Source organism: Lepidothrix coronata, unplaced genomic scaffold (assembly GCF_001604755.1).
Source record: "Lepidothrix coronata isolate B3197 unplaced genomic scaffold, Lepidothrix_coronata-1.0 Scaffold131, whole genome shotgun sequence".
Taxonomy (NCBI): Eukaryota; Metazoa; Chordata; class Aves; order Passeriformes; family Pipridae; genus Lepidothrix; species Lepidothrix coronata.
The window spans coordinates 463060-490147 of NW_016690311.1; the positions used below are offsets into that span (position 1 = coordinate 463060).

A 27088-nucleotide genomic window follows, 5' to 3' on the forward strand; every position below is an offset into this window, starting at 1 on the left:
TTTTACTTTTCCTTTGTGTAGCTGTTATTTGAAATTAGTTCTTCACTTGTTTTTCAGTAAAAGCATTAGACAGTTAGACATTACTAGTCTCTATTTTCAACATTTATATGTTGTGTTTTCAAAACCACTGCAAAACTGTTAAATAACATTATGAATTGATGTCTAGGAAGTGTTTATCTTACTACACCATTCCCTTTACTTCTGAGTCGGAAGAAATGGGGAATTAAAAAGGAACAGGAATATTTTTGTATTACTTGGTTTTGTCTCAGAAATCTTGTATGTTGCTGTTTTAATGTTACTCAGGGTATGTGAGATAGTTTTCATGAAACAAAATACTCTGTATGTTTTTTAGGTCTCATAAATTACTCAAGAGAAAGTAGCATGCAAGATTTGTGGGAGAACACAAAGCATTATATTGATAGATCTGGTGTTGGGGGGGGATGGAGAGGTAATTTGGAGTGATAAAGATTAAAAATTTATTTTCAGACCTCAGTATGATTTGAGTGAATGCTTTGTTTCTTTCCCCATAAGTGATTATAACAGGAAAAATACTTATTTGCCTGGAGGGAGCCATGCTGCTGGTGGTTTGGTTTATTGGAATGTCTGGGTTTTAGTGATTCCCTTGCCTGTCACACCCAAACCACTTGGCGTTAGAGGTGCCTCTTGTAGTGAAGGTCACACCCTATGTGTGCAATTATACTTTGAATAATGTATCTTGATTGTTAAATGCATCTTGATTGTTATTTTTCATCCTACTGGCATAAATAATGAACTGGTAATCTATAAATCTGTTCATTTAACAGCAGTTAATAAGTGTTTCCTGTGGATGAAGTGGGTTGGTCCTACAAGTGATGCTTAAATATGTAACTCTGGAAGTGGGTTTGTTTCAGATGAATTAAAGAACACGGGGCTGCCATGTCCCTGCTTGTTTGCTTTTGTTTGTTTTTTTTTTCCCTTTGTAATACCTTAGTAAATGAGCTGAATTGTCTGGAAAGACATATGCATTGTAAGCGTGGCAAGCACCTTTAGAGGTTCAGAAATGCACTTCCACATTCTTGATCATAGTTATTTTAAAAATAGTTTGAAATCAAGGGAACTTGTAAATAAGGGAATGTGCTTATATTCCTGTTGTAATGTAGGAAGCAGGGTGGTGTTGCCACTCTTGTCAGAATAGAGATAATGTATATACCACTGGATCTTGTCCTTAGAAAATTGTTCCCTGCCAAGATGCTGCTCACTGCTGCACATCTCTGTTTCCTTTCTCACAGATGGGTTGCAGAGGAGAAGTTTTGGAGAGTTTGCAGGGAGTGGAAACCACAGCTCTTGCTGTTTTGGCTTGTGGATTATTGCCCAGACATCCTCCCTAAATGTGGACATGGCAGCTGAAGGCATGGTTGCCCCTTCTGCTCTCTTGGAGACCATCACTACTGTCCCAGAGCTGGTAGAAGGGAGCAGAACTGGTCTTTGGCTTCTCTGTAGTGTGTGGGCTCTGACTGGCAGCAATAATTCATGTTTGTGTTAACAAGCCAAGTCATGAACCAGAACACTGAGGCCTGGGCTTCTGTCCCATCTTGCCATTTCCTACATCCAGCTGAGGGACTGTGCAATAACATCTTAAGCCTTGCAGTAGGACAACAGTCAGAGCACAGCTCTGATTTTTGGCACTGTGGTGGTTGGTAGTGAGGACATTCTAGTCCTCTGCCTGCTGCAGAGCAAAGAACCTCCTCCTTGCTCCTTGCTGAGCTGAGCTCACAAGTTCAGTTATTCATTGCTGAACAATAGGACAGTGAACATTAAACATGTCATGTTTTTTGCTATTCCCACTTGGTCTGTACAGTGAAAGGTGAGAAGGTGGTAGGGATGGGTAGTTATTTCACAGAGCCAGGAGAATAGATGAGGAACAAAGTCAGTTCCTGCTGTGATTCTCTGTGGGAAATATCAGTTATAAGCAGCTTAGTCTTGGTCATAAGCACCGTAGAACGGGATCTGTTACCGCAGCAGAACCAGCAAGGATTCCATTACTGAAAGCAGTGGGGGAAAAAAAAAAGTACCTTTATTGTATCTGAGAGCAGTGTGATGAAGTTGCTGTGTAAGAATTCAAATAACAAAACATGATAGTTTCTACCACCTAGTAAAAACACCATGGATAAAGGCAGTCTCCTAAGATAAGTGATGTATTCTGTTTTGGTTTTCTACTTTTCCCCAAAGCAGCTACATTTTACAAATTCTTCATCTTTCTGGGTAGGTGATATCTATTAATATTTTAGTTAGGGTAACTCTGATTAACAGTATTGTTAATAGCTGAAACATGCATGATTGCAGAGGTACCATCCAGGAAGATGAGTTCCGTTCTCTCAGCCTCTGCTTTTTTTCTTTACACTGACTTCAGGACACCCACACACAGCTTGCAGATGAGAAACCATTAGATGGGCTAATGGGGCATTGAACTAACCTGAGGCAATGTGGGTAGGGAATGGCTTCTCTCTTAACATCTTATTAGAACTCCCTCAAGTATAGCAGGAGGCTAAAGGTAATTAAGCTAAAAATGCAAATAAACATGATGTGACCATTTTTATGCCAAGTGGCCAGCTAAAAATAAATATCTGCTTGGCATACATTGCTTCCATGGAGCAGGGTAAATACCAGCTCGCTGCTTGTGGCGGGGTCGTGGTCTCCTGCTGTGGCCCAGATTGAAAGGTGAAGACTCATAATAGTTATCCTTTCAGAAAGTGTCTGGGGTCTTGTTAGAAGAAAGAAAAAAAGATGGACAATTTGGTAGGTTGTTCAAGTAGTTCTTCCCAGATTGGGTCACAGCTTACCTGCAGCAGAAGGGGGACAGCCACTGTCAGTGCTGGCTCTGTGGAGACAGTACAAATGAATTGATGGCTCTACTCCAGCTCTTAATACAGCACCTTGTGCCTCTTTGTAGACTCTATAGAGGAAAAATGTTTGGCAGGACTTAGAGGATTAACTAATCTTACGCCATGAAAAATCCCGGACTCCGAGGAAGAGCGTGATGAGCACATTGGAGGAAAGACTGCCATGCAACAGCTTGTCTTCCAAGCTCAGCATCAGTTGAGAGTGAAATCAGTCCATCAGTTTTCACAGGCAATATAGCATTTTCTTTAAAAGCTGGCCCTGCATACACCGATGGAAGCTTTGCTGCTGGCATCCATGGATCTGGAGTTCAAGATCTTTCATTTTGAACACAGTTATTGATGGAGGAGCTGAATGATGCTTACCTTGTGAGCCCCTTTTGACAGTGACTTCATATGGTCTGTGTTCACAAGACCTGTGTCTTCTCACTGGGTCTCTAAGGATTACAGTGCAAAGTTGATGGTGTGCTGGTTTCTTTCTGCATTGGTTTTGGAGAGGAGCAGTCTTCCTTGTAGCTCAGCCCTTTCCTTTTCCAGGAACGATTCAAAGATCCGTGCAATTTTTCCTGCATGCAGGCTTTCTCTCAAGCATTCCAACTTGTGATTTGGGCAAGTTCTGTTTACATTAAATTTTATTCTCTCATGAGGTTTTTCATTCACCAACTGTCTAGCACAAGTTCACAGTACAAATTTGCTTGATGCTGAGTGCCCTTTCCTCCTGTTGGCTTTAAAACGACTTATGGCTACTAAGCTTCTTGCAGGATCATGTGCCATCATTTATTTTACACAACAGTCTGTTTTACATAATAAGATTTACAACATCAAAGACAGCAAGAATGTTCTTTTTAAGAAAGAGAGTGTGAACCCCTTACATGCTTAGGAAAAACATCCATATCCTGTGTGTATTTTTCACACACTGCCTGCTATTTAACAGTGTCTAGGGATTTAAATGAAAGCTGACAACAGAAATATCCCAGACATACCTCTTTTTTAGATACCTTTAACTTGTTTTAGCTGCCTGTCTTCTGGCTTTGCTTTGTCACAACAAGAGCCAAAATGTTAGGACTACTTTGTTTACAGGATTTCCAGGATACTCCAAATCGTTTCTGTGCCTGGTGGAAACTCAATAAAGATGTACGAGGGTGCTGTAAAATATGCACCGAGGAGAAAATATCTGGCATTGTGATTTTTCCCTTTCAGTGCAGCAGTTGCATTGCTATTGACTCAGATTCAGACAGAACTTGGCCCCTTCCTTTACGTCCTTTACCTATGGAAGGAACTATGGAGTACAAACCACATTTCATTGATCTTATGGGTGCTGCTGAAAGTGGGGTGGGGAGCACCCCAGAGGAATATTTGGAGGGCAAGGTGGGGAACTCTGCTGTGTATCACCTTAGTGAACAGAGACCTTGTTCAGTCTGTTTGTCAGACAGTGTTATCTTGCACAGCAGTGTAGGGGAGGTTGAAACAAATCAAAGAACATGAGTTAAGAAGCTTGCAGGTGAAGTGATTAAATACACAAAGTGTTAGATCCTTGTCTCACTCCCAGAAAGAAGACAGTGACACACAAAGAGTGGAAGAGGTGGACTTGTAACCTCTGTGGACCAGGAGGTCAGGAAGGACCCCTACACAATGCAGGGATTTTTATGAGTTGTTTAAAGTGCTGTTTGGTGACCAGTAGGAGTCAGGGTTGAAGTGAAGTGCAGAAGTCAGACCAGTTCATTAAAACAAATAATTTTCAGTATATTGCTCTCTGAAAATGTTAGACTCCTCATTCACTGGAGTCCTTCAAAGTCCTTTGCTGTTTCAGTGTCCTTTGTCATGCTTCTCATAACCTTGTGAAATGGGCTGGCTCTGCAACCTGAACAGACTTTCTGGCAGCTGCAGTACCCTAGAATTGTGCATTTTGGGATTTTGTGGCAAAAACAGATCCATGGCAAGAAGGACCTTGACTTTCTTTCTTTCTTTCCTAATTTTTAGACCATTTCAGTGCAAGAAACCACTTCTTCTTGTTATGTTGCACATAGTTGTAGGGTTAGCTAATTTCGTTAAGATCTAGAATGTGCTTTTAAATATACTCTGGAGAAAAATTTTGCTGTGGCAGGAAATGAAGAAGATGAACTAATCAGTTGTCTTTGTCACTGGTTTTACGATTCATTTTTATGGTGCTGTGTCTTTATGAAATCATGTGAAATGTATGAAATTGTCCTTGTTTGCAAGACTCTTCTAAAATGTTTTGGAATTCCTATTTGCAAGCCATGTTTCAGCAGATTAGAATTTCATTGCTGCAGTTTTTCCTAACTGCTTCAAGCACAGTCTTCATGCAAATGGAATAATCTCTTCGCTTTGCAGTCTTTAGGTCAAAACTGGAAGAATGTTTGCAGGGACCTGACTGCCTTTTTTTAGCTGGCTCCTATAGAAGAACAGACAGACAGTCATTGGAACAGCTCGTGACATATGTTTGGCAGCAAAAGTACCCCTGATTCCAAGTTCCAGATTATACTTCTCAGCTATGGCTGGCCCTCTTCCTGGGCACTCATTAGCTTTTCTTTTAGTCATTTTACACCCTACAGAGGTAGTCTCCTTCTGCTCAGATTTTCCTGTTATTATTTTTTTTAATGGCAGAAGACATGCTCTCTCCTATGTGGTGGTGTGAATGTGCTGGGATTTCCTTTGGCTGAAAGGGTGGCTGGCAGAGAACATGTACATCTTCTCTTAACGAAGAGGGAAGTGTGAGCTGGGGAGAACAGCTCATGAGTCTTACCTTGCACCACACACAGCCCTCAGGTTCTGGGAATGGCAGAACTGTGTCATCCCCTCTGTCTCAGACACCCCTGTGCATGGACCAATCCTGTAGTGCCTGAGCAGCAGGTTTCCCTGGGACCATATGGGTGCTGGCCCGTTTCCAGACTTGGGGTCATCTTCCATTCCTGGCTGCAGCATCCTGAAGATAAGGACCAGAATGATGAAAACCACCTAGAGCATTTAAAACCAGAGAATGATTAGCGACAAGAGAAACCTTAGAATGCAGAGAGGTGACTGGCTGAGGTAATTTAAAATAAAAAATGGCCCTTGTCTAGCAGCTCCTTTATAACACATAGTTACTGTCCAGAATATCTCAGGAAACCATTTTGTATTCTGCTAGTGTAAACCTAGATAGCAGTTTTATCTTTAAAGATTAGGAGTTGTTTGGGAAAGTTTCATTTCATTGTTGTATTTAAAACAGAACATTCCTACTTCTTTGTCATCTAACTGTGTTATATATTAAACTAATTACTTTAGTGAAGCTGAGTTAAACAATTATTAGTCAGACTGCATATTTGAGTCTCCTTACGGCATCGAGATAAAAATCCAGTTATCCCATGTTATAAGCACTTCCCTTCTCTTTCCCTGACTCCCCCAAAAAAGGTTTGGGTTGTTTGGTTGTTTATATTCTTTGAAGAATATGAAGGTTTTGCACTTCAGACAAGCCCATTTCCTTTTTTAATGGGAAAAGCTCCAAGCATTGCTTTTCAAAGAGAACTAGAAAGATTATTTTTGCAGACTTCTGTTGAGCAGTTTTGGACAACACCCTATAACAGGAAAGCATGGCTTCTCCTAAATTTCTTCAAGATGGAAGCAGATAACATTCTTGTTTTAAATTACTAACTGCAATTAATGGTTTGAGATGATGATAGTAATTTATAGGTTGTTTTGCCCTTTTACCCTTTTTATGTGAATGAATTTAGTGCATTGTCCAACTTGAAGTCACTATGGAACATATGGTATTTGAACTCGCAAGCTTTTTTGTTACCGAGAAGGGCAAAGACAACTAACTCCTTACCAGAAAAGATTTGAAGGAGTGGGCCTGGGAGTACACCCAGTGTTAACTCAGGGTTGAGAGTAATGGGTTCAAGGATAGGTTAGAAAGAAGGCCAGATCTTCAGTTAGAGATCATAGGCTGAGCCCTTAAGGAAAGAAGTGATGGAATTAAATGGACAAATATTTACAGTTGTGTTGCACTAAAACGTTTTGAACTTTCTCCTTAGTCTTTTCATTTCATATCTGCTGGTGAGTGTAGGTCATAAAAATATTTCAGGAATGCAAACTAAACATAAGCACAACTTTCCAAACTAAATGTAACCTCAGCTTTACAAAATATCAAAGCATTTTTGCACGTGGAGTCATGGAGTGTCTTCTAAGAAAGAATAATAATGCCTGTCTAATTCCTAAACCCATTTGAGGAGCAATAAATACTAAGTACACATAATGCACACTGATACACCTAGACATCTGAGTGGTGTTTCAAGGGCAGAGGATCTCGTATTTCTTCTTGCTGTTCCGGGTGTTGAGGACCATGGGTGACTAGGCAGGGACAGAGACTGAAACTTCTGTCTTTGCTCAACAGGATGATAAATAATTTTGTGACGCCTTTTGCCTAGCCTGTATGGTAGAATAACATGACTCAGCACTTGACCAAATTCCTATAGCAATTTTAGTCAAAGTGATGAAGTGTGAGGTCAAGATTGCAGGACATGCAGTAAATGATTTTTAAGATAAAAATGCTATTATTGAAAATTTTCAGGATTGCAGATTTAGGAGAAATTGTTCTGTTTTATGCTGTTAGCTATATCTGATGGGCCCAACACAGCCAGAAATTTCTTACTAACAACCAGTACTGGAGAAGTAGAAGATAATCTTTTGAACTTTGCCTCCAGCATGTTCTTGGTTCATTGTATTCCATGGACGATTCATCAAGGACAGTTACTGCTTTGTGTTAGTTTAAAACAGAAAATAGAACACCCCAGCACCACCACGACTGTAATGGGTTATATGATGTTTAGATATGCATGTTTTTAAAACCAGCATATAATTTTTTTGCTGATTTCTGGATTTCCAGAATCTTATGCTAACGTCTTTTTCCTTTCCTTTTCTTTTCTCCTTCTCTTGTTTATTTGAACAATGAGTACAAAGCAGAAAATAGCTTTCTGGCAGTAAATGCTCTCTGGCATTGGAAAGTATTTGATGGTTAAGTTAAGAATGAAAAATATGGGGTTGGAAAATATGGTGGTTGAGCTGCTGTGCTGGCTGGGCGCCTTCCCGGATGGCCAAACATGTGTCTTGCTGCCATAGATTTATACTGTGGCATTTCAGCAGGAGGGGGAAGAAAATACTCTTTCAAATTGGGGAAGGGAAAGGCTTTGAAACAGAGAAGCTGTTTTTGCTTTGGGTTTTAGATGCTTTCTGAAGTCATCATTCATTTCTCGCCTTCTAAAAGACTGACTAAAGGAGTGATACCTTACAGATTGCTTCACACTGGCACTTCCTCCTGCAGAGTTCATTGCTGTTCCAGAGCTTTCCTCCTGCATGTTTGCAGAGCATCTGGCCCATGGAAGACCAATGCTGATGGAGGCATATAGGCCACAGTACATTAATAATATTAATGCCAAGCTACCACATCTGTGCTGTGTTTTCTGTGCTGTGGAATTACCTCTTAGCCAGATAAGTGACTTAAGTGTCTGCTTTCCACTTTCCATTCCCTGCAAAAGTGAGATTCCTTTCACTGCTCACTAGCTCAGGGAGAGGCTTTCAACATGAATTTCTTCTGCAATTGCCGCAGTGGGACAGCCCTTGCATACCAGTGTAATTTGCATTGCTGTCTGAGGACACTTCCATGGTTTAAGCACTTCAGGAGCCACCAAAGCAATTTATGCACTGGGCAGCCAAGTGCATTCTTCCCTGTACCCTGCTGTGCTGCAGATCTTCCCGCAAAACAGAAACCCTGTGTGTTGCCCCACCTTCCTCCTTCAGCCTCCTCCCCAGCTACACTTGTCATCTGTGAAATCAGCTTTCAAACCAGAGCTGTCTGCAGAGGTGCCCTTTGTTCCTGAAGGAATCTCCCTCTCTGTTGGGATTCACAGCAGCAGCTGGGAAGTGAGCAGGGAGAGCCTTCAGTCCCTCTCTGCCATGATTAGTTTAGTGAGCTATAAAATGGTGCTGGTGATGAGCTTGCACTCCTGTGCAGGCAGCCTGACCTGACCCAGAGTGTGTCCCATGGAAGAAGCTTGTACTTAATTACAAGTGTCAACTTAGAAAAACACTTCTGTCTCTTTGTTACTAAATACACAGCTTAATCACCATTGTAAACTGGTTCTGTGTTCTGGGACTGAAGTGCAGCTTATTTTTAACCTGAAGCTGACTTTGGTGAAGAACATCCTTCCTACAGCCTGTTTGCAGTGCTGAGGCTGAGCAGCTGGAGGAAAAAGGAATGTGCCATTTCCCATAAATAATGGCAATGCCAACGGGAGTGCTACTGAGGACCAAGGTACCGTGGGGCAGATGATAGTATGGATGCTTATACATTGATATTTTTGTTTGATAGGAGATAAGCAGAAGATTTAGCAAATATAAAGGGAACATTTGGTTTACATGGAAATAATGTCCTCTTATCACATGGATACTTGCTATTTTATAACAATAGATGCCAAGCGAGTACTTAAAGCATGTATAGCGTGATTTATATTCAAGGGCCTAGCAACTGGTACTGTTTTAGGAAGAAAAGGCATATGGTTTTAATATGTTAAAATTTGTCTTCAGCAGCATAATGGTCTTAAAATACTATTGCTCTTCCCTCTCTGTACACTTCTCTCATTTCTCATTTCCCAAATTCCACAAGATCCAGCCATCTGGCTTTCTCATTATCTGGCCCATTGTATATTGTTAGTCTGCCCTTCTCTGAAGAAGGGGAGACAAAAAAATTTGGTATTTAATTTTTTGTAGATACTCATTCCCTATTTGGAGTCAGATTTTAGTTTACCTTGGGTTTCTTTACATGTTTCTTGGTTCTGCCTGGTTGTACTGTGTTAGTGCCTGGGGATGGTTGCTAGCTAAGTGTGCAGGAACCACGTGCCTCCATGGGATGTTGGGTTTTGTTTGCTGACTAAACTGCGTTGGGTTTTTTAACCCTTGGTGCAGCAGGGAGATGAGCTTTTCCTGTGGCTTGCACACAGGTTTGGCAGCTGCTGAACCCAGTCTTGGGATAGGTTCTCTGTGTGTTTGTTTTCAGGAACTGTGGTGCCAGATACTTACCTTGTGACTCCCCTCTGCAGGGACAAGGCATTGACAGCAACTGCCTGTGCTGAAGGCTGTGTGATCCTCCCTTAGTGCAGGGAAGGGGGAGTGGTGGCTGCCATATAAACCCTTCAGAGCAGGTGGGATGGGTCCTGGGCTGAGCCCCTCTGGGTGTGCTGGGAGCAGTGCTGTGCTGCAGCAGGGTGGTCCAGGTGATAGGGGCTTATACAGAAATCCAGAAGTCTCCTCTGCTTTATTCCACCTTGAATGTCTTGAAAATCCAGGTGCTATTTAGAAACTGCTTTTAAGGACTGAGTGGATTGGGTTGGCCAAGACCATTACAGGATGGAGTAGAGGAAGAGCCGTTTCCATCTCCGTGTATCCAAGCTGTGTTCCACATGAACTGGAAGGGCCTCTGTGGCCTCAGAGAAGCACAGGAGTCAAGGACTGGGAGAAGTTAGCAAAATCCATTGACATTAATCCAAATTAACCTTTGAACACCTCACGTTTTCTGAATGCAGCGTTTTAAATGGCAGCAGACAGCGGTAAATGATCTTGTTTAATATCTCTAGCTTCAGTGAATGTGAAACATTAGTATGAAATCTCCTTATTGTTATAATAAATATCTGGTTTAGCCTGATAAGAGGTGAGATGGTTCATAAAATGCTGGATGAGTAAGCCTAAAGAATCTGTTTAATTGAATCTTCTTTCTTACAATGTCAGAGTAGTCGAAAATAGAGGTCTGGAGAATTGTGGTAAAATGCTGCTTTGGCATTTTCTCATTGGTGAGCCGGGCTGGTGATGATCCTGTTTTGCATCCCCATGAAACCAATTGAAGGCAAGTCACTCCTGACAGCAAACGAGGCATTTTCATATAAACCTTGACTATATGAAAATGTGTGTGTGTGGGTTGGGAGGCACATAGCTTAATTTCATAGGTCAAATAAGGATGAGAGGTTGAATTTCACCATACTGTCTGAAGTAGCAGGAAATGTGTTTCTTAATGTCACCATTTTTCCATTTCTTTTAGAAGCTGTGTTTATTGCGTAGGGAACACTTAGCAGTTGTGTCTCTGAGTCCCTGTTGTTTACTGATGTGACCTTTTATAGCTTTCAAATGTGGTGGGTTTTTTTCCCCCATGTAAAATGATAGTTAAATTTAAATTTCTTTTACCGCTCACATTGGCATGGCTTTGTCTTACACAAATTGACAACTATCCCTGCCTTGAGTGAGTAATCTGCTGGAGCTAGTTATATGAGAAAAGACTCTGAGAAAGGTTAGTACATGCTACATTAAAATATCCATATTGCATATACAAGACCTTTGTAATGGATGACAAGAAAAGAAGATAGAAGCACAAAAAAAAAGTGATTAGCTTTCACTAATTTGTAAACCCTAAGCACTTCAAAGCAGGTTAACAAGTAGTTAAGGGGATCATAAATCTTATGCCTAGATGGTAAACATAGTAGACATTAAACTTGCCAAATACAAAGAAATGCTTATTTCTTCATGCATAGGTCTGAGCTCTGACCTATAGATTTCTGAGACTTCTTAGAAGTTACTTATCATTTTATGTCATGATCTTACTATTTCCTGCCATGCTGCAGCCTTCTCTCATCATCTGGGAAGAATCATGTCAAGTTGTCAAACAGACTAATTGGTTTAATATTTTGCAATTCTTTCACTTGAAAACTGATTTTTAGCTTGTGATAAAATCACTTTTGTTTTAAATGTTAGTGCCTTTGACAGATTAGAAGTATTAGATACTTTGATAGGATTTTCAGAATTGCCTATGGGTTTTGGACATTTAATTCCCATTAATTTCTGAGAGGTTCTTTGCTTCCCTCGGGACACTTTCAAAATCTCAGCCTTTGTAAACCTTCTGGAAATGGCTGGTTTTAAAATCTTTTCAGTTTCAACTTAATGGCAAATCTGTTTCTCCCCCGGTTTCTACAGCTATAAAAGGAACATAGGACTTTTCCTTGGAGCGCTGGGCAAGGGAGGCAGCCAAAACAAGCCCAAATAGGATCACAGCGACAACCTCGCTGAGATCCTGACGCCTCCTTGGGAGGGAGCTCTGTTTGCTTTTGCAGCGCTGCAGGCAGGGTGCACATCCTCTGTGCCTGATGTAACTGAAGCAGCATGAGCTGCTTCCCACCGGGACTGAGGAGAGGGACAAGGCTTTCAGGCACAGAAGTAACCCAGCGAGGACTGCTGTGGCTCCCACTGGTGTGCTGCACCTCCCTGTCTCCCCGGGCAGAGAGACATGCAGAAATTCCTGGTGGTTTTGCTAAAGTATGGTGATGGAAGAACAGGGGTAGATCTCATCTCCCTTCACTTGTTATGTTTCGTATCTTGGAGCATGAGCCTGCAATAGAAGGACACTCAGGTGGAAGGCTGCAGATCTTGAGGAGATTAGGGAAAGGCTGATATTAGCTGCAAAACCTTCCCTATGGTTTTGTTCGGAAACGTAAACCTTGAGGAGCTTAGTAAATTCTGGGTTAAAACTAGTAAGGGAATTCAGAGGCAGACAATATGGCCTGTGAAATCTGAGTTGATGACGGTGAGAAAGCAGAATGTGTAAAACAATGGGGCTGGGAGTGGGCTGGGAGCACGGAGCCAGCTGTGCAGCCTTGGGCGAGCCTGGGAGTTGCAATACACGTGATGAAAGCAGCCTGGTCCAGTAGGGAAATTCTACCTGAAAACTCCACTTCTTCCCTGAAATCATCATCCTTCATCTCTGTATTGCTGACATTTCTTGGCTCAACGATTTGACTTGTCAGTAGCAAAAGACAACGTGAGAAAAAACCTTTTGCAATTCATGTTGTTCCTTTGCGTTTGTTCAAAATGGCTGCTGGGCAAGGGAGAGAAAGTCTTTTTCCAAAGTTTAAGAAAGGGAAGCGCAGCAGAGTGGCCCTGGGTCATGCTGTGTAGTCTGACTGTGTCAAGTCTTAGCAGTGATCCTCCAGGAATTACTCTGGAATGCCTCAAGCTCCTGAATGGTTTCCTAAATGGGCCTTTTCCTCATCACAAGGAAGGGTGTGGAGACAAAAGTGACCTTTGAAGTGGTCTTGTCAAACCAGGAGTTGCAAAAAATAGTCTCTGTTGATCAGAGACACCTCTGTAAAAATACAGAGCATTCAGTGTGCTGTCTTCATTTTTCTGACTTGCATTTGTCTGTCCTTTGTCTTCAAAAGCACCAGAGAGCTGTGCAGTATGAAAGGAACGATCCTGAGGCCACCAAAGAGTCCCATTTTTTGTTGTTGTTTATACCAAAGTATTATGTTATGCTATTGGCAAAGTAATTTTCAGCTCCAAGTGAGACAAGATCAGTCACAGTGGTTTTCACAAGATTGATGTGAAGAGCTAGAGTGGTGCTAATTAATCAGAGATGGGGAGAGCGTGTGCCTGCATACTCAATTAGTGTAACATTTCCTAAATTGGAACGGATCTCTGCCATACAGTAATACTACAGCAAAGCCTGAAGGGTGCAGGGATACAATTCATAATGAACTACCTTAACTCGTTACTTGAATGCTTACACCCCGAGACACTATTGAGTGGTGAGCTCAGAGGGATTTTCTGTCATAGGTACTGCAGTGCTGGGATTCACCAAAAATGCTTGAAAGGCAGCATTTCCTTTTATTTAGCAGATGTTATGTAACTAGGCTCTTTTATTATATTTTTAGCTAAACAGAAAGAGGATTGGGTGTTTGTTACAGGAAATCATCTTTGACATAAACAATACTTAGTTACAGATGCTTTTCTCTGTTCTTGGAAATTCAGTCTCTTTTGAGAAAAACTGCAGGTTGTGAGAGCTGCTACAATGCTGTAAATAACAAAAAAAAATAGTAGTTTCAGATTTGTTTCAATACTGCATGTGGAAGCTTAAAAATGAAAAGTGATATCCAGCATAAAAAAGGGCATAGATCGTAGGATAGAATACTTTCTGTGCTTGATATCTAAATTAATTTCACCTCTAGTATTTGTATGTGTTTATTCTCATGTTACACTAAAGATACTTTTTTTGCCTATAGGTAGAATAACCTGTAAGTCATTGTGACCTAAAGTAGCAGAAGATTTTAGTTAAGTCTTTGAAAATAAAGTGATTTAGTGGTATAGCAGCCTTAATTTTATCCAGATTTGTAGTTACATCAGGCACAGCTGTTGAGTAAACCTGCAGAATGAATTAGAAATGGATTAATGAAGCTCTAAGACAAATACATCAGAATATTTTAAACAGCTCTCAAGGAAACAGTTTTATTTAATTTTAGTCATGTAATGGCTTTATACTCTGAGCAAAATAAAGTAAAACAATAGGCCCAAATTCTAAATTGACAGCCAATGTATAATTTTTTCCACAGGCTTTTGAAGTGTGCAAACCCATATAATTATTTTCTGACTGGTGAAATTGGTTCACATGGTTTACGAAGGAAAGAAGCCCTCCCTAACAAATATGGTCTGTGGCAGCTGGCCTGATACCTGCTATGCCACTCCACTGGCTGTAAAACCAGAGATAATGCTCCAATTTCATTTGTAGTTACTCTGCTATAAATCTGGAGTAAGTTTATTGGTTTGATTCCAGCTTTAGAAACCTAAGTTACTTTTCCTCTCCCAGACTCTCTCATTTCAGGCCACGTTCAATGCAATGTAGTGTGGATGAACTGTGCCTGATATCTTTGATATCTTAAGTCAGAAGTAGGTCACTGGTGTTTGATTCTCAAAAGGAAAATTCTCAGTTCAGCAGCCAGACAAGGGGAGAGGAGGGATGATGGCTGCTGATAGACTTACTCAAGAAATCCTCAAGCTGATTATGCACCTTCTTCAAATTTCTGCTTTTTTTCTTCTGAAACAGCCCTTAAAAACATGAATTTCTCCCAGGTTTGCTGGAGGAACCTGGCAACTAGTTACTGGCTTAGTCCTTGAGGTTGTTGTTGCAATTCCCTTAGAATGTGTTACTCCTGTAACATTGCTAACTCAACAGGAGCTGCCGAGCAAATTTAAGAAAATGCCAGCAGGTTTATTGGTCTTAATCATACTGCTGTGGTTAAACTGCTGCAAATCTATTGTAAGTTCAGATATTCTCCTTTTTGCAGTTTGGCTGAAGTGTTACTGCTTGAGAATTTAATTTGGCAGGAAGAAGATTGTACCTGTATGGAAGGAGTGGTGGCCTCCAACTGATAGACACACTCTTGCTGAGTTGCTCTGGAGGATGACTGTTGAAGCTGGCTAGAGATGGATTTATTCTTTGTTCTGCTTATTTGTGACGTTGCTTGCTTTACAACAGAACCTAGTCCTGTAAGAAGTTGAGAAGGGATCAGGAATGCTTAACAAAAGAGCAGGTGCTCGGGAATATGGATAGAACAGCGTTTGTAAGAAATAATTATCCTTGCCTTACACTCAGGGCATACAAAGTATGCTCTTCACCTAGCCAAACATAGGTCAAAGTGAGCTTAGCCCACCCATGAGGGATGTGAAAAGGCTGTGCATATAGTTAAATTCTAATGCAGTGGAACAAATCCTCTGGTTGACTTCCAGAGTAGATTGTTGTTCTAAAAATGCTACTGAAATTAGAGGGTGGATATAGGAGTTTGTCTTGGCCCACTCTTTCTTGGAAATTGTTCAAAATTGAAATTGCTCAGAATTTCATACCATTTGGCCATTGAGCGTGGCTGGTCTGCCTCAGAGTCACCTGCTCTACGCACTGCAGAACCACGTAGAGCAGCCTATACTCTTATTTTCTCATTGCAATAACTTGGCTGTGCTTAAAGTCTGTGTGAGTAAAGAGAAATAAAATTCAAGTCAATAAAATATAATAAATAGCGTCCTGGATAGAGGTACAAAATGATACCGCTCCACCTCAGTCACGCAGCTGTACAGCAGAAAATGTTTCTCGGACAAAATCGTGATCTTTGACAATTTAGAATATGTTTTTCCCACTTCTTTGTGACTTCATGGTTTAGAAACTTTATTGTCAGAAAAAACTCCCATTTTTTTTTCTCTTAGACTATAATTTGTCTGTCTTTGTTCCTACTTCTTTGCGTCCTGTAATCAATCCTAATTATCTCCACGTCTCTCAAAGGATGGTCTCATGCCATACCTAAAACCACTGGGGTTACCAATTAAATAAAATATCACAGAGTGGGTTAACATATTAGCAGCTTTCATTCAGAATATTTTTGCAAAGATAATCTGAGTTATTAGCTGTCTGAACAGGGACACAAGTTTGGTCATTAAATGCAGCTGACTGAAAATTGAGATAAGTCTCCTAATTGTATGGACAAACAGCCCTGGAAGCTCTTTTTGTTCAAGCCATTGTTCTTTGATCAAAAGGAGTTTGTGATAGAGACTGTCGTTTTTTATGAGATGGGAAATGTGAGATGAGAGTTGTATGAAATGTGCTACCTTAACGTCATCTGTTATGTATTGATGTTTTCAAACTTTTCAGAATGAAACGTGATCCTTCGGTAGGCTGTAATGATAGGGTTGTTTGGGGTTTTTTTCTTTGTATGGAAATAACATATTTCTTGTCTTTTTCTCACTGGTTTAATTTTAGCCTTGATGTTAGCTGTGCCACTGTGATGTTTTCAGTGACTTGTGTGAAACAGGGTGATGTTTTAGCCCCCTTTCCAAAGGAGCAGGCAGTAACTTCCCATGAACACAGCTCTGCAGAGAGGAGACACCTCAGGCCTTTTGATCCATGAGAGGAGGGATGAAAACTAGCACATGTAGCTGAAGTCTCACAGATAAAAAAGATGCAGAGTCATGGACTGTTGGTCTGAGCATTTCTCATGTTCTCATGTCATCTTTCCAGGAGCAGCTGTGCCAGGGTTCTGGATGCTCTTTTTGCTGATGGATGCACCAAAGGGTGGCTGTGTGCCAACAGTACTGTGTACCTGGCATGGAGGAACTGAGGAACAGTTTGCAAAGTTGCCTCAGCTAATTCAATTTCCAGCACCTTTCACTCTTAGGGAGCGAGTTCCTGTTTAGAACCATTTGTTTGTGAAGCCCCCAAACTCATGTGCCTCCTTACAAACCAGTAGCTCGGTGTTATCTACTGTGGACACGTGAGTTTGTGTCTGGAATTTTCAGTCTCTGTTTGCCAGCTGGTGAGCAACTTGACTGAAAGGCACAAATTAAAATCTAAAGAGAACCTTAAAGGAAGGGCCAAGCAGATGGAGATCAACGTGGAGACTGGCAAATGGGATAGTAAGGCACAAGTCACAACTTGTACTGTTGCCCTCAGGCTGCACCTGTTATTGGAAATAAAACTTGGGTTATCGTTATTTTAACTTGGCAAAATACAGGAGCTGACAGGAAGCAATTTTCATGTCCCTAAGGATTTTCATGGTAATGCATCTTATGTTTCTGTATTAGGACACAACCCTGTTTCTGCAGCTTCACCTCGTAACGCAGACACTGAACACGAGGCAGTTGTGTAGTCACACACATATCCAACATCGAGCATTTGCTATTAATCCTTGGTAAATTGTATGCCAGGCCAGCTGTACAGTTTCACTTCTGCCCTCTGTTTGCAAATAGCATGACTGTGCATATTGAGTCACATTATAGATATTTATTGACAGTAGCTTCTTATAACTTTATACCCGTGGCTATGTTTGAGTGGTTTATCGTTGGCTATTTATCTACAAAATAAATTAAATGCACTTATTTCTAACAGAATGACTCTTTAAGTAAAACAGTGATTATGGTATTTTTAATAAGCAAAGCATTTGAAAACCACTATGTTTTCCTTTTTTTTTTTTATTTGCAAGTGAATTAGTATAATTAGATGTTTTAGTAACTAAAATAAATAAAAAAAACCCCAAATTTCAAAGCATGTTTTTGTTCTATTAATAAACCCTGTGAAGATGCTCATTCTTCACATGAATTCTACTAGGCAGGAAAGGATGAGGTGAAAATTAAGAGGGCAGGCAAGACACATATCAAGAATGTGGTAAAAAGAGGTTGAATTGGAAGATAAAACACACAGCAGTCCTTGGGTAGGAGTTCTACACGGTACAGCATGTGTGTGTATGTACACTGATGATCTAATTGGGCATGTGTTAAAAAAATGACTTTTTATATGAGCTGCTGTTTACAAAATGTTTATGACATAAATTCTCTTCTGTTTTTGATTAGTGTCTAGATGTAAAGACTTTATTTTATATGTCCTTTTATAATTTTACATAGAAACAACCAAACCCTGAAGGAATCCTGCACTCTTTGTATATTAAATCAGTCCTGATGGTCTTAATCTAATCGGTAATTAAAAACGAAGTTAACATGGTACTTGATTAAGACGTAAAGATGTTGGTAATTCAGTGTTTCCCTCTCTAGAACAGTAAAGTTTTGGAGGTTTGGTTTATGTCAGCATTTTACAGTCATTACAAGAAGTTGCATCTTCTGTCTGTGGGTTGGTTTTTGTTGGTTTTTTTTTTCCTTTGGATAAACTGATTTTGACTTGTGTAGACAGGTGGCAAGATCCACACAGGTCTGACTATGTTCACTGTGTGCTATGCAGTAAGCTGTGTAACTTCAAGCTTTTTTGGAGGGTTGGCATCCTGAAGTAAATGGTTGTGAGTGGTTGTGTAGGGAATTCCACAGAACTGCGTTGTTGCATAAAGTACTGGATGCCAACATCTTCCTATTCATATAAATTCTAGGATACTGGAAATATTGTATACTCTGAGTCCCTCTGTAGGAGAGGTATATAAACCTCTCCAGTACTTTCAACACCAAGAAATCCTTGATAATGTTTGTCCTTGGCATAACCACAGACTGACTTCCCAGCAGTTTGGGTAGTTCCCCTTGCAAGCTGATTTCTTCCCAGTCACTCCGGGATAGGTTGGCCTGGATGTCTTGTAGGAGCTCTTGGAGCCCACCAGTCAGCTATTGAGCAAGGAACCTGTGTGGCTGACAAATTAACTTCTGCCCTCTTGAAATTAAAAACAAATAAATAATTGCTACAGGGTGAGTGTGCATTTTAATATTAGTAATAAATCTTTGGTAAATTATATTTATATGGAAACAGGGAGGCACCATGTATCTTTGGTAATTTATATACACAAACTGCCAAGTTGCTGAGCTAATATTAATTTGTGGGAGGTTATCCACCTTGCTCTGCAAGATAATTTAGATTATTCCTGGTACGATACCAATGCATTCCCATGAAGCTATTGCAGCAATAAAAGTGGTAATAAAGGAATTAAAATGGGAATTCTTATGGGTAAGGAAAGACCCCATACATCCCTGAGTAAATCTTGTCCCTTATATGCTGATTTCTTTCTCAGTTCTCATTCTATTCTAGTATATTTTCTATATTTTTCTAGCCTGTGCTCATTACTATGGTATTTGAATACTTTCAGGTAGTCCATTAAGTAGCATGTTCATCAGATCATTATACCCTGTCACTGAGGAGAGGATTAAATAATGATACTGTATCTATTAATCTGGGAAACTGTGCTTCAATTACAGCAGACTGGAGAATAGATGGAGATGAGTTTTATTGGTGTGTGGCCTTGATAGAATATTGGCTCTTTACCTAATCTGGTATTTTTTTCCTAATGTATTTGTCTTTTTTAAAAATAAAATTATTTGACGACCCACATATTGATATAAGTAGAATTACCCATCTCTTACTAGGGAATTATCAAATTACATGTAATAGTCATATAAATAAAAAATGCTAGAACCTGTCTGTCTATCCAAGGAGAAAAAAATAAAACATCATTATTTTAAAAATACTATGCAAGTAAGCAGTCAATCTCCAAGGAAGAGGTGAGGAATAGAAAAATAACTGAAATATTTTTAGATATGAGAACATCCGCTGTAGGGGAAAACAAACCAGAAAATTCCATCTCCTGGTTGTTTGAAAGGAAAAAACTCCATCTGCCAACACCTGAGATTGGAGGGGACTCAAATGAACATCAACTGAAGTTATGATAAAATATTAAAGAAATATTTTAAGCTATTCCCATGCAGCATTCACACTTCACTGCCAGTATGTGCGCAAGGACACAGAAGACTGTGTTGTTGGATTATATCAGCTTGCTGGAGCTAGATGGAAAAATTCAGAAGTTACATAAAGGTTTTCAAACACAGATATTGCATCCTGGCAGGAGAAACAACTGTTGGGAATGGTGACACGTTAGAGTTGGATACATTTTTAATTAATCAAATTCATTCCTTTTTTGAAAGCTTTTGACTACATAATTGAGAGGAAAGTTTTCCAGAGTGGTGGTATTCTGCAATCTTCTTTTTTAAAATGTAACAAAGATTTTATGAAACCAGCATGTTAAGATATTGTCTTCATCAAGTTATGCATTTTCATTTACATCCAATTTAAAAGCAGTAATTTAAAACCTTGGAAGGAACAAACTAGCAAAACCTGTGTATTCAGCTGAGACAGCTTTGTGGCCAGAGTTTTCCAGGTGATACTGATAAAATCAGGATTATAACGGCAGCCAAAGGGTCTGAAACAGATTTCTGAGAAGTCTGCTGGCAGAGCAGGAGGGGCATCAGCAGAGGCTTTGCACCCGCTTGGATGTGGCTCTTCCAGAATTAAAAAGGTACAGGTTTTAAATAGGGGATTGTCCCCCAGTGTAATAGGCTTAATGCTGGTTCTGTAGTTACTGATGCTCTTGTAAGGGAGCCAGGCTGGAAGGGGAAGTGGAATCACACTTGGGGTCGTGCAGCCGGGGGTTGGCTGTCACTGCTCTGTTCCCAGCACTTTGTGTCATCAGAAATACGGGAACTGAGGGGGTGGCAGGAGGTGATGTGAGGGAAGGCAGCAGTAAATGTGAAATGTGAAATGTTAGAATACCACCATGGGGGAATGCAGAGACCTCTTCCTGAGCGCTTCCGAGTGTGGATGTTTCTCATAAACGGGATGACATTTAGCGGGTGCGTTCTGTGGGCCTGCCGTGCAACAGAAACAAAACTATATAAAGAACAGAGCAAAGTGCAAGCTTAGAAAGTGCATTCCTTCAGTGTATTGCTGTGCCACCTATTTCTTGACGCTTGTAATTTGTTTATCTTCTGCTTTTACTGAAACAATTAGCTCAGCCCTGCTATTGTCTCCAAAAGTGCTGGTGATGAGCCGTTAATTATGAAATCACTTTATCACAGATTCTTAAATGCAGTCTGTTGATTGACCAGTGACAACATACAAATAATTACCTGTAACTCTCTCTGATTTATTTTGTTTTACGGTAAGCTACATTTAATAATAGCAACTTTGCTTTGCCTCCAACCCTCTGGAGACGTGTCTCAGTAATCATTACTTGCAAATACAGCTCATTTGTGCCCAGATTTGTGCCCATCAGCCCCAGAGAGGCCAGGCCTTTCACATTTGTTTTTTTCCATTTTAAGCAAAACAATATGTTGATAGAGAATAGAATATGAAAAAGAAATACTGCAGAATTTATGTGTGAAGGCTGCCCATGGGAACAAGGGCTTTGCCTCACCACTTCTGGAGAGTTTCTCTCAAGGGAGCCCTGCTGGCTCAAGGTAATAGGGACTGCCTTCCTTCTGCTAGGTGATCCAGTTTGCCTGAATACTTGAAAAATTGCTTTTGACCAATTTTACAACCTGAAGCATAGATCAGGTGGCTTAATTTTTCAGGCTGATGATTCTCTGCACCTGTCTGTCCTCACAAATATCTTTGCATCTCCTGGCAAGGCTCTGGAATGTGATGGGACGGGAAAAGCAGGGTTAGGAGTGTTCAATACATTGCAGTTTGACAAGTTTCATGAAAACCAAAGCCAAGGTAGACAAACACAGCTCTGTTGATGCCTCCCCCCGAAAGGAACAGTGCTGCAGGGACTGTGCTTTCATTAGACACCAGCGAATCCCCCGGGGAAACAGCTGTTGCTGTGCCTTGACTGCAGGATGAGGGAACCTTAAATCAGATTACACAGGCTATTAGACCCTGGTGGAGCTAACCACAGGATGCAAAATCCGTTGCAAATCCAAGTTCCATTATTTTGCTACCCAGCTTTCCATCGTGTGTTCAAGGGTTTGCTCCTGTGAGATGCTGAACACCTTTAGCTACAGCAGAGTCTGATCGTTGCTGTTCACTTGCCTTCAGCCTCTCCAGGCTCTTACGGGGACTTAGAGGGTTTTATGTTCCATAATCAAACCTCTGCTGTGTAGACATTAGTGACCAGAACATGGGAAATCATCCTGTGACAGGTTTTACCCCTGAAATTTCAGAAGTGCTCTTGCCTGCATGTACCAACTAAGGATAACTCCATATATTTACATGCATTCTTTGGGTAGCAGTGAAAAAGATAACTGACCACTTGGTTTTCTGGGAAAGCAAGGGGCACTATCCGGGAAGATACTGTAAAAATTAATTAGAATACTAAATGAGCAAATATTTTACTGTCATTACTTTAGATTTCCTAGGGAAAGAGATAACATTAATTACCTATCAGAGGAATGGTGAAGGATACGACAAATGAATATGTGTGATACAGGATGAACATTCAGATAAAAGAGAAATAGGGCAAAACAAATAATATTAATAATAATAATAATTTGTGAGTGTATGTGGGTCGGAAATAGTTGAAAAATGTTTTTAAAATTTAATTAATCTTGTATGTGTGTGCATGCACATGCATTTTTTATTGGATTAGCAAGGACATCTTTCAGAATTATGAAATACAAGCTGTATTCTCCAATATTGAGAGCTCTTATAATTGCCAGAAGTACAGTAAATGTCCCTATCATTCTCTGGGTTTAATCTCAGCATAATTAGCTCCTTGCACAATAGAGTGTTTAATTTGAATGGCTGCCAAGGCTCATTAAGTGAGAGTAGTTCCTGAGATCTCTGTTGTTAAAATTGGGGCTCTTGTATAAGAGAATGTTCACTGGAGGTGTCACAGGTTTCTTTTTGATATTCCAGTATTAATTTTAGACAGGAAACTAAATATTTAAAGAGATACTGCTGTATCTTTCTATCAGATGCTGGAAGTTGGACTTCACACCTTTCTCAGAAATGGATCTGCATTCTGGCAGATTTTTCAGAGCAAACTGGGACAAAAACAGTGTGCAGTTAGTAGTGCCTTGGGCAGTGAAGGAGAATATTTTTCTAAGGAGTATATATCCATTTTTGCTTGTGCTAATTGCAAAATAAAGGTGGTTCTTAATTTGGAGAATAGGAACCCTTACAGTGAATATTATTTTGATTTATTTGTAATAAGGAAATCCTTTCATCAAATATTTTCAGTCATGTTTTTCCTCATATCGAACATAATTTTAATATGAATTCTTGGCTCTGGTTATCCTTGATCTGCTTCTCTGAGTTGTTTCCCCATCGCAGAAAACTACTTCTTGCTTGTAGCTGGCAGTGGGACTATGGTGCTGACTGAAGGCAATTGTGTTCCTTGTGTTACCTGATAATTACCTGTGACTCATTCATGCTGTCACTGAAATTAAAGCAGTGCTAGACTGCATCAATGTGCTAGATCTCATATTTCTGGTTTTTTTTCAGATTGGAATACTACTTCATGTTGCCTTTAGACTGTTTGAAGCTAGATGTTAGAGGTTGTACCAAGATGTTTTGAAAAATATCGAAAGCCAGCCGTGTTTGCAGAGTTTGAGGCAGAATCACTTGCTGGTTTACACTATTGGGACTTTGTGTTGCCTGTTGCTTAAGGTGTAAGATAGCTATGTAAATACAAGCTGATGTGAAGGAAAAAACCTCTCAAAACCCAACTGAGATGTCTGTGGACCCTATTCTTTTTACTGGAGTTTGGACATTTTGTTCTTTCAGAAGTCTGATTTTTTTCGAGTTATAGAGCAAGCAGTGTCTGTTTCTTTATCGTGGGCTTTGTGACAGTCTCAGGACAGTAGAAATTCTATGATAAAGAAACAGTGAAGAATCAGACCCCTCAAGGAAAGATTTCTTTTACTCTGTTGATAACTGACAGTGCTGAAGTCTGAAATCTGAGAAAGCTATACCAAATGTCTTTAGGTACACATCTTGTACTTCCTTGTACTGACTTGAGTTTCCTCTCCCTTGAGGTTTCACAGCACTAGCCCAAGACTACTGGACGTGGTTTCCATTTAAATTGCCTGAAAGATACAGCAATGTTACTGTTGGCGTCCATCATGGTGGACACCATATGTGAAATAAATAAACATGTTTCTGTGGATCATGTTTCTTCAGTTGTAGCACATTATCTGCATGAGATTCTCAAATGCATTTCCACATTAGTGGAAGTTAGAAATAGGTAGTTTTAGTTTGCCCTTGTGGAAAGATCCAATCTTGTCTCTTTTTGAGAAAGTCTGAGAGAAGTACACAGATATTACAGGAAAAGCTGAATTCTGTTCCTGATGCTCTGGTTTGGAGGAGGAAGAGCTGCCTTATCTGTTTCTGGTCTCCTATGATCTTTCTGCTATGTTTTTTTAATATTGCTGGCTCTGTGAGGAAAGAAATGTCTCTTCCTCTGTTTGCAGAGGACACGATGGGACTCTGTGCTCAGCTGGGCTCCAGCCTCTGCCAGGGTATCAACATAATTTGTATGAGCTTCTGACTGCAGAGGATGTGGAGGATGAATTATTTGTTTATTTAAGAAAAGCTTAAAGAGCTTAGATGGCAAAATTTGCATGAATTATACATTGCATCAGAGTGGCTCTTTACATTTTCTGCTTATTCCTGTGCAGGTGATGGAGCTTTGGATATCACTGTTTTTAATGTGTGATCCCATTGCACCATAATTAAATGTGTCTCAGCTTGAAAGCTTTTCATAAGAAAATACTAGACCGTAGAGGTCAGACTAGAGATCTGTTTAGTCCTGTATTTTGTGGCTTTTGGTAACTCAGTAAGATGGGCTACCAATGTGTCTGGGGCCTGCCCTGCCAGACAGTGATGCTGTGGGGCTGAGGGGCTTCTTCAGCCAGATCTTGTATCTGCATAATTGTTTTTAATACCCCTTGATTGGATTTTCTCTCAAGCATTTGTTGAATTGATTTCTTGCACCATTTTAATATTTTTGGCCTCTGCTATGTCCTGTGGCAACGCTTGCATTAGCCAAAGGAAGAAGTATCCACCTGATGCCCTGGAGCGCTTGTGTTGGCACAAAGTGTGAACATGAGCTCTGTGTTCAGCTCATCCATTCAATTTCTGATTTTTAAAGGCTGCTAGTATGTTCTTCTCTCTCCACCCTGAATCATCTCTTGTTCAGGCCCAGATTTTTTTCTCCTTTTTGAAACAGAAGCCACTGCATATCCATGCTCGTCCTTCATGCCTTTCCTGATCACTCTTTTACATCCTTTCTGAGAGGAGTGAGCAGAACTGCTCTCAGCATTCAGGATGGGAGTTCCTAAGATGACTGTAAAGGTGTTTCACTCTTCTCTAATTCTTTAATAGTAATTCCTTGGGTTCTGTTTGCCTTCATACTGCTGTGGAACATGGAGGTGACACAGAGAGAACTGCCGGTCTAAAGTGATTACTCTGAAGTCTTCCTTGAATATTAACAGCTAATTTCAAGTCCATATATAATTAGCGTTGATTCTGCATTGATTGTCATTGAATTTCATCTGCTATTTATTGCACAGTGCTGCGAGATCCTCATACACATCCTTGCAGTTGTTTTTGGTGCAAGACAGGTGGCAAGAGCTGCTGGTCACCAGACTTGTTTATTTTCAAGTTAACCACAGATAACTTTTAAGCTCCTTTTCACAGATAAATTAAGATTTGAGCGTCTGTCTTCAGTGGGAATCCCTTCAGTGTCAAATTCCTTCCATGGAAAAACCTGTCTATTTGTTACTACTCTTTGTTTCCTTTTTAAAACAGGGTTGCATCAACTTAGTGTACTGTATGAATGTGTATTTTATTTTAAAATGTGTATTTATTTTTAGGTGCTGCCCCACCTAAGATAGGCTTATTTTAGGTAAAAGAAAGTTGTATTGTTGCAAATTAAGTGGGAACACATTCAAGTTCATTCACCCTCATTTATCACGATTTTCACCAGTTTAATGCAAATGGATTAGAATTTAATTTAAGTTGATTTCCTAGTACGTGAGAAACCTTTGCAGAGATGAGCTTATGTGGAGCTGACAGTAGCATTTAATTCCAAAATGTGGAGAAAAAAAAATCAATAAAATTTATTTTGAAATAATTTGGGGCCTTAAGGCAGCTGTTTAATCTATAAAGTTACTGCTCTGAATTTAAAATCTCTAGATTTGTCTGGGTCACTGCATTCAGCTAAGTATTTCAACATTTAATAAAACCCTACCATAAATTGTCCTTTAAAGATCATGGAAACTGTCAGTTAGGGACCTCTTCCTCTTCATCACGTAGATAAAAACCATGAACTACAGCAGCCAATTTTAAAATCAGGGTAATGCTGGTCATTCTATACTGTTATTTTAAAAACAAAACCAAATTAAAATAAGCAGTGATACAGAGATGCTTAAAATCTTCAACTCTTCCTGCTTACAGACTCTGACTAACCCAGTGAAAGCAGATTGGATCTGAAAAGGTTGGGGAAGGAAACGAAAGGTCCTCAGAGAAATCATAGAAAAAAATTGTCAAGTCTGAAGTCTTTGTGAGTTGAGCTGTGAAGGAGATAAAGCTTTCATCCTACCGAGTATCACCTTGTGGTTTGTAGAAGTGTCAAACTTGAGTTTTGTGACCTTGGTCCTGCTCAATACACGTAGCCCACTCAGGTCCTCAGAAGAAGTGATGTCCAAGGCTGAAGGGCACATGCATGGATAAAAGTGATTGTCCCATGAAACTCCCCACCTCCAGTGGACATTCTGACAAGAAAGGTCCATTTAAGCGGGGAAGGAAATTCTTTTGTAGTAGCATGCATTTAGACATATTTTTATGGCCACCTGAAAGTTGTTGGAAAACATGAAAAGGTAAATGTATGTCCAGAAAGAAATCAGTGAGGGTGGATTTGCAGGCCCTTTGCTCCCTGTGGGAAACAACAGTAGATCTGGCTGCCTGGGGGCAAGGAAAAAAATTACAGGATCACATGATAAATTGTACTTGTATCATAAATGTTATGTTATCTTGCAATAGGGCTTATTTTGGGTTGTAGTATTTTATTTTTGAGGGAGTTTGTGTTTCGGTACGAGAAGCTGCCTGCGGAGGTATGAAAAGCCCGAGGTATAGGCAGAGCTGCTCTTGCCAGCACAATTTTTTT

The 27088-nt window shown here is 40.1% G+C and overlaps 1 protein-coding gene across 1 annotated transcript in view; it reads left to right on the forward strand.

The window, feature by feature from the left end:
- PTPRG (protein tyrosine phosphatase, receptor type G) overlaps nt 1-27088 on the forward strand; it is a 397243-nt gene that overhangs the window by 134048 nt on the left and 236107 nt on the right. The gene's annotated exons all lie outside the window — the stretch shown is intronic.